Here is an 11,050-nt window from a genome sequence, read left to right on the forward strand (position 1 = left end):
CTGCACAAATAACAGATTTTTGGTTCACTGGCAGTTCTAAAAGATCGGGGGGGGGGAGGGAATTGTTTTGAGTTGGCCCAATTTCTTGTCCAACTGAAAAGCCAAACAAAAAAATGGTTGTGTTTCATTTTCAAGCATTTAATATAATTTTAAAATTGGTTTAAAATAAAAATTGCTGTCGATTTTGAAACAAAAGGACACTTTGAGTTGAAAAAAACCAAAACATTTAATTCTGGAAATGTCCAGACAGAATGTTTCCTTTTTTTCAGGATGTTTTGTCTAGGATTTATTTTGTACTTGTAACCCCTTTGGGGTTTAGAGAGCATGGCCCCTTTAAATCTTTTTCCTAAGGGGGAGGGGGAGAGTAAGAAAAAAGGAGGTGGTAGGGTCCATGCTCTCTAAACCCCAAAGGAGTTACATACTGAAACAATTCAGCAAAGTATGGATATGAGTCAGCAGTGTGCCCTTGTTTCCAAGAAGGCCAACAGCATCTTGGGCTGCATTAGTAGGGGCATTGCCAGCAGATCGAGGGAAATGATTATTCCCCGCTATTCGGCACTGGTGAGGCCACATCTGGAGTATTGCATCCAGCAGAGCCGTAACTAGCTATTGTTACGCCCGAGGCAAGAATATAAAATTGCGCCCCCTCGCCCCCCCAAAACACACACACACCCAGCGCCGCCCGGCCCCGTGGAAACAATCCCCCCCCCAGCACCGCCCGCCCCTTGGAAACAAACCCATCTTCCACTCTCCTGGCCTTCCCAAACTGCTGACTAGATAAAGCCATCAGCTCACCAGGCTGCCTGGGCTCATCTAGACTTTCCTTACCAGGCACATGGCCACTCCCAACAGATACACTGCTGCTCTTCTCACCACACTGAGCTACTGCCAGCAAATCACAGTTACCCTTTTCAGGTTCCCTTTTACAAGCTGTACTAGCCAACAATCCATCACCCATCCAAAAATCTACCCTTTCCTTCCTCAGCTATGGCTTCCACCTGACCAGCCACTTTAATCTGCTTCTGAGAAACATTGTCCTGCCCAATGAGATCTTTCTGCTCTTCATCTAACTTCAGATTTACTTCTGAGACATTAGACAGACATTCAGACACTTCATTTACAGACAGACAGCTCTTCTCCTCAGACAAACCTTTGGAGAAACCCTCCCCAGCAAATCATTGCCCATAATAGACACAGGTTTAAGATCATTCCTGTCCTGTGACTGGCTACCTGGACTGAACAAAGCTTTAATATCTTCCCCAGTCAAAAGATCCTTAGGCAATAGCTTCCTTACACCAGCTATAACTTCATGCTTAGCACCATTCCATTCAAGGTGGATTCTGACTAAAGGCACACTGACAGTAAACTCATAGAGGACTACAACATTCACACTCTGATTTGGTCAGTAATCTTCCCCTTTGACAAGTTCTGCTTTAACAAGAGTGATGTTAGAAGCCATCATTTGCCCTTGACTTTTACACTCTATAAATTTTTCATTACCACTCCCATACAGAGCATTGGTACAAGTTATGGAGCCACCCTCTACTGAACACACAGTAACAGCATTTACATAAAAGGTGGCAGCGCTGGGGTACATTTGGTTACACCCAGACAACTGCTCAGAGTTATACAACACACCAACATTGCGTCTGATGAAGTGGGCATTCACCCACGAAAGCTTATGCTCCAGTACTTCTGTTAGTCTTAAAGGTGCCACAGGACCCTCTGTTGCTTTTTACAGATTCAGACTAACATGGCTACCCCTCTGATACTTGACACCAACATTGTTAGAAACTGGACTTTCAGGAGGATACAATTTCTGCTTTTCTTCCCTTGCTTTTTTGACTTGGAGCTGAAGTCTTTGCACTTTTGCCTCAGCTTCTAGTTCCTGCCATCGAATGTCTGCTAGTCTCTGTTCATGCTCCGGTTGCAGGTTAGTTGCTGCCTTTTGCATTCCAATTGCTTATGCAGCTTCTGTAGCCTCAGGTAAGGGCTGTGCTCCTGCCTTCTGATTACTGACCATTAACAGATCTCTCAGTTCTTCATTTGTAGCTTTCTTTCTAAAGCGTATCCCCTTTTCTGAACACAAATCTTCCAGGGCTTTTTTGTCAAGGCCTCATATGCTCTTTGCTCACCCATTGCAATTGCTCTTTAACCAACCAAACTCTCAATCCCAAAATTCAAATTTGGATCGCGTGGGGTTCTGACCCAAAGCTTAATTGACCTGGTTCTGTGAATCCTGCCGACTACGCCACTGGAAGGATGCTGCCTTTGGTGGGACACAACTGAGAGTATCAATTCAGGACACAGTGCTCAGAGCAGGGCACTCACAGCCCCAGGCTGGGGTTTCTCCACCTCTACGGCACCAAACCAGCCAGCCAGAGAGGACTTCGGTCTCACCCCACTGGCTAACCACAAGTCACACAAGCAATTCCCTCAGACACTCCAGTTTCCCAGTATCACCACCAGTGCCACTCATTATGGGGATGAATGGTTATGAAAACCAATACTCCTGTAAAAGAAAAAGGGTTCTCCCAAACCCAAAGGACCAAGCCCCAGACCCAGGTCAATATACAAGTCAGATCTTACCCACAAATCACGCTGTTGCCAATCCTTTAGAATCTAAAATCTAAAGGTTTATTCATAAAAGGAAACAGATAGAGATGAGAGCTAGAATTGGTTAAATGGAATCAATTACATACAGTAATGGCAAAGTTCTTGGTTCAGGCATGTAGCAGTGATAGAATAAACTGCAGGTTTAAATCAAGTCTCTGGAACATCCCCAGCTGGGACGGGTCATTCAGTCCTTTGTCCAGAGCTTCAGTTTGTAGCAAAGTCCCTCCAGAGGTAAGAAGCAGGACTGAAGACCAAATGGAGATGAGGCATCAGCCTTTTATAGTCTTTTCCAGGTGTAAGAACACCTCTTTGTCCTTACTGTGGAAAATTACAGCAAAATGGAGTCTGGAGTCACATGGGCAAGTCCCTGCATACTTTGCTGAGTTACAAGCATAGCATAAGTTTGAAGTACAGACAACCGTCATAACTTCAACTACAAAAATGATACACACATAAAGAGAGCATAATCATAACCAGCAAACCATAACCTTGTCTTAGACACCTCATTTGACCCCCTTTATACAAGATTTGGTGCCACTACAGGACTTTGGTTGCACCCATGTTCTATACGGTCCCAGATTATGTCAATAACATCACAGCCGAAAAGGAAGGTTGGGGGGGGCGAGAAACAGCACGCATAGGGTGACCAGATCACAGCAGTAAAATAGGACCCATCCCCTCCCCGCTCGGCCCCACCATCACACCCCTTTTCACCCCCTAGCCCCCCGCTGGCTTGCTGCATCCCTCCTAGTCAGTCCCCCACCCACCACTCGCCTCCTTTCACCTTCTCCCTCCCCTGCCAGAAACCCCCATGCCCACCCTTAGAACCCCTGCTGGCTCACTGCTCGCCTCTTTGCCCACCCACCGCTCACCCACCCGCTTGCCCCCGACTCGCCGCTCCCCCCCCCAAGTATAAAGCCTCATTCAAAGACCCAGAGGGTCTATTAATGCACACAGCAGTCAATCAATGCAGTACCAAAAATTAAAATACTGAAAATGGATTCCCCTCTCCATCCACCGACTCGCCTCCTCACCCCCCCCCTCCAAGTATCAAGGGCAGCAAGTTTGTAGAAATTTTGGTGGTGCCCAGAAAACTCCGAGCCCGCCCCCCCGAACTCTGCCCCCCACCTGCGTAAGGCTCTGCGAGGGAGTTTTGGTGGGGAGAGGAGGTCTGGGGTGCAGGCCCTGGGTTGGGGCAGGGGATTGGGGTGTAGGACGGTTGAGAGGTTGGGCTCTGGGATGGAGTCGGGGGTGCAGGCTCTGGGACAGAGTTTGGGGGCCGGAGAGGGGGTGGTGGGTGCTGGGGGGGAGGGGACTGCCATCACATGTGGCTTCCTTCCTCCTCTGCTGCCCCTCGCCATAGCCTCACTGGGGGGGGGGATGGGGCTGCCCCTTGCCCAGTTTGCAGGAGTGGTGCATGGGGAGGGGGGCGGATCACAGTGTCAAACACTCACCAAAGCCCCAGCAGCTGCTCTGGTGAGTGAGATCCACTGCCGATGATCCTGTTTCCCACCAGAAGCCCCCTCAGCGTCTCCTCCAGGTGGGTGCCGGGGGAGGGAAGGGCTGCGTCTGAGAAGCACGTGTGTGCCTCCCTCCTCCCCCTCCTGACTTGCAGCAGTCAGCTGCTCACCCTCAGCCCTCTGCCGGCCAGCATCTCTGGTTGCCATAGAGGCAGCAGCAGCCGGGAGAGCCGCAGCTTTCGGTCCGTCAGGGACACTTCCATCCCTCGGCTCTGCGTGCCCGAGGCAAATGCCTCACTCACCTCGCCCTCGTTATGGCACTGGCGTCCAGTTTTGGGCCCCGCACTACAGAAAGGATGTGGACAAATTGGAGAGAGTCCAGCGGAGGGCAACAAAAATGATCAGGGGGCTGGAGCACATGACTTACAAGGAGAGGCTGAGGGAACTGGGATTGTTTAGTCTGCAGAAGAGAAGAATGAGGGGGGATTTGATAGCTGCTTTCAACTACCTGAAGGGGGGTTCCAAAGAGGATGGAGCTCGGCTGTTCTCAGTGGTACCAGATGACAGAACAAGGAGCAATGGTCTCAAGTTGCAGTGGGGGAGGTCTAGGTTGGATATTAGGAAACACTATTTCACTAGGAGGGTGGTGAAGCACTGGAATGGGTTCCCTGGGGAGGTGGTGGAATCTCCATCATTAGAGGTTTTTAAGGCCCGGCTTGACAAAGCCCTGGCTGGGATGATTTAGTTGGGAATTGGTCCTGCTTTGAGCAGGAGGTTGGACTAGATGACCTCCTGAGGTCCCTTCCAACCCTGATAGTCTATGATTCTATGATTCTAGGAAATTGACACAAAAAAGAACACACATGGCAAAAAAGGGAATTTTATAAAGCAGAGACTGTTTAGTGAGCACATGGTAAAAATATAAAGGTTGGTTAATAAAAAAACATTTAAAATATTAAATATAAGGGTAGGTTAAGAAAAGAGCATTTAAAAAAGAGTGAAATAAAAGAGAAACATATAAAGAGAGGTTAAAAGAGAGAACAGGGCAAGAAAAGGGAAACAAAACCCCTTTGCAAAGGGCAAAAATAGACAGCCCGTAGCTGAGTCAGAGAGAGAGAGATCTTACCCTTGCGGCAGCTCCTGGGGAAGGAGGGAACTCCCAGGAGGGCCGCCCAGAGGATTCAGGGGGCCTGGGGCAAAGTGGGGGAGCTGCGGCGCTTGTACTCACCCGGCGGCGGTCCGGGTCTTCAGCAGCACTGAAGGGCCCCCCCCCGCCGCCGAAGACCCGGAGCGCTGCCGGGCCAGGGCTTGTGGCGCCCCTGTGGTGCCTGAGGCAAATTGCCCCACTTGGCCCCCCCCAGGCGGCCCTGACTCCCAAGGCTCACAACCCCTCAGGTTAGTTATCTCTGCCTTTGGATTGGACCAATCAGATGCTGTTCTACAGCTGCATCATAGAATACATTTTCCTGAACCAATCCTATAGTCCCAAGATTTGTATACAAGAGCCATCTCCCTCCCCTCACTACCCCCCTCCCCTTTAACTGCCTTATTCTTATCTAAAAAAAACAGACCCCCCCCCAAGCATCTTTCCTGCCATGTAGCCCTTTTACATAGGTGCTTTAATAAAGGTTAAATCCATAAGCCTGTAGTAACAAACAGTTTTTAAAAGTTTCCCCCTATGTTTTAGACTAACATCGGTCATCTTTTAGTGAGGACAATTTGAAGCAGCATGCTTTTGCAGCAAAGCCACTGTTAGCAAAAACAGCCTGTGTGAGTCAGTGGATCAGAGATAAGAAGGCTGCTTCTTCCCCCACTGTTTAACAAATACAAGTGAAAGTTATATTAAGTTTTGTAAAGGAATAAACAGTTAGAAGACAAACCTATATGAAGACAGAGCCCTTTATTTAACGTTTTACAGGTGTGTTTCAATTAAAAAGAAATGAGCATGCAGAAACACCCCAGAGTGAAAACCACTGTGGCTTTTTCTACATGTTAAAAACAGATACGACCAATTAGGCTAGCCAGTGCTCCATGCACTATAGTCTGCCTTCACAAGGCTCTAGGGTCACCCCTTCAGTTTGCTTGTTTTTTTACAGACTTCTTTCCTAACTTTTTAAACTCTGTTAAAGTTTTAACCAATGGTGAGATTGCATTGAAAGACACTTTGTGAAAGTTATAACAAGTATTTTATTCCATTTACTGATTGTAAAAGACAAAAACTTTGTGACTGTATGCAGCTCAGAGATTGCCTGTCTGAAGAACACCCCTCAACTTTTCCCCCACACTTTTAACGCTTTCCAAACATGCGGTGTTTCATTATATAACGGGTTTTTAACATTTAACATGAAAATACAGCATTGACCCAGTTTTAACATAACATGACCGTTTTTAAGGATATTCTGTATGCAGTGAGGCCTATTTGAAGCATTATGTTTGTTTTTCTAAAAGTTGAACATGAAAAATCAGTATTGACTGAGCTGTAACGAAACAAAGCCACTCTTAGGGATGTTTTGTAGAAGTTTAGTGAACTAAAAAGGCTTAAGATACTAGCCTGTCCTTTAAAAAATAGTGTTCTTAAAGTACCAAAACAGCAACTGGGTAAGAATATGAAAACTGGCAATTGAGGGGAGTTTACAGATGTGTTTTAATAAAAAAACAAAATTAACAAAAAAAAAACAAGCTTGTTTTTTAAAGTTTGGATTTATACAAAAAACACAAGAAAAAATTAGCTTATGTAAAAAAAAGTTAGCTGTTTATTACCAGAGATGAGACGTCTGCCTCCCCTCCCCCCCCGCGCACACACACACTTTCTTCTTTTTTTAATGTTTTTTAAAATCTAAACCGAGGACAAACACATTTTTAAAAAAGCCACAGAGCTCAGGCCCTGGGGGTAAGAAAGCTGTCCTGAGTTTTAGGGGGAATGTTGATAACTCTTTTAGTGAAACAGTTTTGTAGGCAGCCATTCCGTGTTTGTTGTGTGTTAACACGGGCAAGCGTTTGTCATTCAGAAGCACTTCCCACTTTCCGAGGTATTATCTCCCCCATCCTACGACCTATCGGAAATATTAACAAAAACAAACTTAAAGATACTTTGTAGCAGGGCCTGCAAAGCAACAATTACAATTGTGTTGGTCGTTATCTTGTCTAAGCCCCTAGGGAATATTTTATTTTGTTTTGTTTTTATAAAACACTTTTATGCAAACAGTAACCCTAGATGCTGTACAGCATTAAATAACATGAACCGGTAGACAAGAAACCTGAGACATTGTTGAAATCAGAGGGGTCATGATTAAGTCCTAATGCAGAGGGCCTTGGGGGGGGGGAATGAAAAGGTCCAGCCGAAGCGGGAGACGGTTTGATTTAAGAGGGGTTCTGGGGCTGCTTTGCAATGGTCCAGATGCCCCAACAGCCTATATCCCTCATGCACAAGCACTAGGGCTGGGTGGAGTGAGTGGGCCTTTGTTAGAGGAACAGGCCGCTCATATACCTCTTGTTGTTTTTGACAAACGGTAACCGAACTGCAGGCATACTACGGGGGCAACCTACTTCCCTTTTGACAAACCGCACACTCCTTGAACTTCATAAAAACCACACTTCACACAGTTATTTTCAGCTGGCATTTTATTTTACAACACGGCCTGTTTTGTTCCCCAAACACGCTCTAACTTTTAGTGTTCTTTCTTAGCAAGATTTTGTCATTTGCTGAACGAAGAAGACGTTCAACATTTCGCATTAAACATGTATCTGTCGGTTTAATGATTTATTATTATTGATGATGTGTTTATGAACGCCATGGCAGAGCTGAATGTCCCATCTTCCATCACAGACAATGCGGAGATCTTTTGGAATGCCTGCAGGCCTCGACCACCGACACCAGTGTGATCAAAAAACACCACTATCCCCTCCCTTTTTTTTTTTTTTGGCCTCTTAAATGGCAAAAATTGGCTAAAAGACCCGAATGGCTCAATGTCTAATGTTTTTCATGCTTTAAGAAAGTAGTTTTAGAAATGGTAATGTTTTGCTTTAAAACACACTTCTATGCTTTTCCAAAAATATATATATATATCTGTGTATACTTTCTCTGAATTGGTCGTTGTAAAAAAAAAAACTCGCCCTTCCCCGCTCCCTCACCTGGGGTGCTTTACTCAGAAACATGGCTCTGAAAGTCATTTCAAGAGACAGCGTCTGGGCTTGTTGAAACGCCTTTTGAGCGAGCCTAGATTCACTTGAGATTTTATGAAATTCATCACTGTAGTGAGGCGGTGTGGCTCCCCGCCGCCCCGGAGCGGGACGAGCCCATCTGGAGGCCAGAGTGGGCGGAGCTAGGGAGCTCTAAGCCCGCCCCTCAGAGGGTCAGGCGGTGACCTGAAAATATAAAGGCTCGCCCTCAGAGCTCAGTAGGGCCCCAGCCGCCGGAGAGGCCGGACATTCTCCAGCCTAGCCCGCAACTGGGAAACCACCGCGGCCCAAGGTGCAGGCCAGGACTGGCCAGATCTGCCCAGCGCTCGCTACCCAGAGGAGTTGCCGGGCCTGCTGCTCCCCCCAGACACCTCAGCTCTGTGTAGCTGAAGAGCTGAGCTGCCCGAGTGCTACCGGCTTCACGGTTTTCCGGGCAGCCTCCAGACCTCCAGACCCTGCACCCCTGGCCGGGCGCTTCCCCTCCCGGGTCAGGGCGGGGCAATATGGTAGGGTTACCATATTTAAGGTTTTAAAAAAGAGGACACTCCATGGGGTCCTGCCCCCCCCGACTCCGTATTGCCCCGCCCTCACCTAGGGCCAGGGCTTGATACTATTTGTACTGTTGTTGCTCAGCCCTGCTTGAGGGCCTGAGCCCCTGACTCATTGCTGCCCTGTCCTGACCCAGGGCCTGGGCTTACGGTGCTTATTCCAGTTACCGCAAGGGCCGCCCGGAAAGACTCCCACAGCCGGACTAATTCCCCACACCTCAGCAGTGTGCAGTGAGCCGGTGTGGCTCCCCACCGCCCCAGAGAGGGTCGAGCCCCGGCCAGCACCTCTACAGGCACCATCTGGTCACTTTGCACTAAGTCACTGAACACCATTTTAAAATCTGGTCAAAGATAAGCCCTTGCTATGGCGATGTAAGGAAAACACACAGTGATAGCTGCAGCCGACAGAGCAGGGGTCTTTACCCACTTCACAAACCCTCAGTGCTTGCCACCCAGCCCTGCTGCTCCATGTTGTCCGGGATTGTCTTTAGAAAACAGGCCGGCGGAAAATTGTGTGGCAAGGGTGTGGTGGCTGTAATTGAGGACCGATTCTATAAAGACCCTGTGACGGTAACAGTTGTTGCTTTTGCTTATAAGAACGGCCCTACTGGGTCAGACGAAGGGCCATTGTAGCGGGGCGGCCTGGCTCCCAGCCGCCCCTGGAAGGGACGAGCCAGACCAGCCGCCAGACTGGGCGGAGCCACCGCCGCCTGTCCCCGCCCCCCGGAAGTCAAGGGGCAGGACAGGAAGTATAAAGGCCAAGCCAGAGCGCTCAGTAGCCGCCCGGCAGCGGGAGAGGACAGACGTTGGTGCCCGAGCTCCGGCTGGCCTGAGCCTGCCCAGAGCCCGGTATCCGGAGGAGGACTGGCCGAGCCTTCCCAGAGCCCGGTATCCGGAGGAGGACTGGCCGAGCCTGCCCAGAGCCCGGTTTCCTGCGGAGGACTGGTCGAGCCTGCCCAAAGCCCGGTACCCTGAGGAGGACTGGCCGAGCCGACCCCGAACCCGGTATCCGGAGGAGCGGCCTGAGCTAACCCCCGCCGAGGGTCCGGAGGACCCGATCCCCCTACCCAGCACTCGGAGTCCGGAGGAGCCCATGGTCTGGGACACGACAGACGAGACTCAGGATGAGCAGGTACCCATGGAGGAGGAGATGGGAAGTGGCCCGGGGATAGCAGACCCCGAACCTATGTCAGTGTGTTGCAGTCAGGATCCCCACTGACCCCGCGGCAGACGGACTGCTGCGGATAGGGCCCCGGGCTGGAACACAGTGGAGTGGGTGGGCCTGTGTTCCCCCCTGCCACCCCACCCCGGGTGGCAGTCTCTCCTCCTCCCTGCCTAGGGGCCAGGGCTGCCCCAAAGCGACCCAGCCCCTGCTACAAGGCCTGGGCCGCTGTTTGAACTGTTATTTTTGTGCTCAACCCCTGCCTAAGGGCCTGAGCCCTGAACTGTTGTTTGTGTGCTCAACCCCTGCTAAGGGCCTGAGCCCTGAACTGTTATTTGTGTGCTCAATCCCTGCCCAAGGGCCTGAGCCTTAAACTGTTATTAGCTTTGTAGCGGGGCGGCCTGGCTCCCAGCCGCCCCTGGAAGAGACGAGCCCCACCCCGGAACTTCTACAGCCATCAAGGCCAATATCCTGTCTGCCGACAGTGGCCAATGGCAGGTGCCCCAGAGGGAATGAGCAGACAGGTAATCATCAAGTGATCCATCCCCTGTCACCCAATCCCAGCTTCTGGCAAACAGAGGTTAGGGACACCATCCCTGTCCATCCTGGTGAATAGCCGTTGATGGACCTATCCTCCATGAATCTATCTAGCTCCCTTTTGAACCCCGTTATAGTATTGGCCTTCACAACACCCTCTGGCGGCCTCTCAGAGTGACATCCAACTGCCTGAAAATAGACTCCATGGGGTAATTCACCAGGCCCACCTCAGCCCCCCTGATGAGTTTGGTTCCATCTCCTTTCACAATCTCGCAACAAAGCTACAGCAGCGGGCTGTTTAATATAATCAATGCCATTCCCTGCTATAAAAATGTCCACGGGGGCAGACTCCGTAACGGCTGATAGAGGCGACACCGCAACGTAGATGCTTTTCTCGATGCTGGTCTGCGTAGGGGCTATTTGGAACAAGTCTAGTCCGGATTTGGGGCACTCTTCAGACCCGCAGTGAACAGAAGCCATGTTGATTACAATCTCTCTCTTTTACCAGGTGGAGAGCGTCTCCTCTTTCGCCCAGGCTTCCTCTTGGA

The sequence above is a fragment of the Emys orbicularis genome, chromosome 20, assembly GCF_028017835.1.
Source record: "Emys orbicularis isolate rEmyOrb1 chromosome 20, rEmyOrb1.hap1, whole genome shotgun sequence".
NCBI lineage: Eukaryota > Metazoa > Chordata > Testudines > Emydidae > Emys > Emys orbicularis.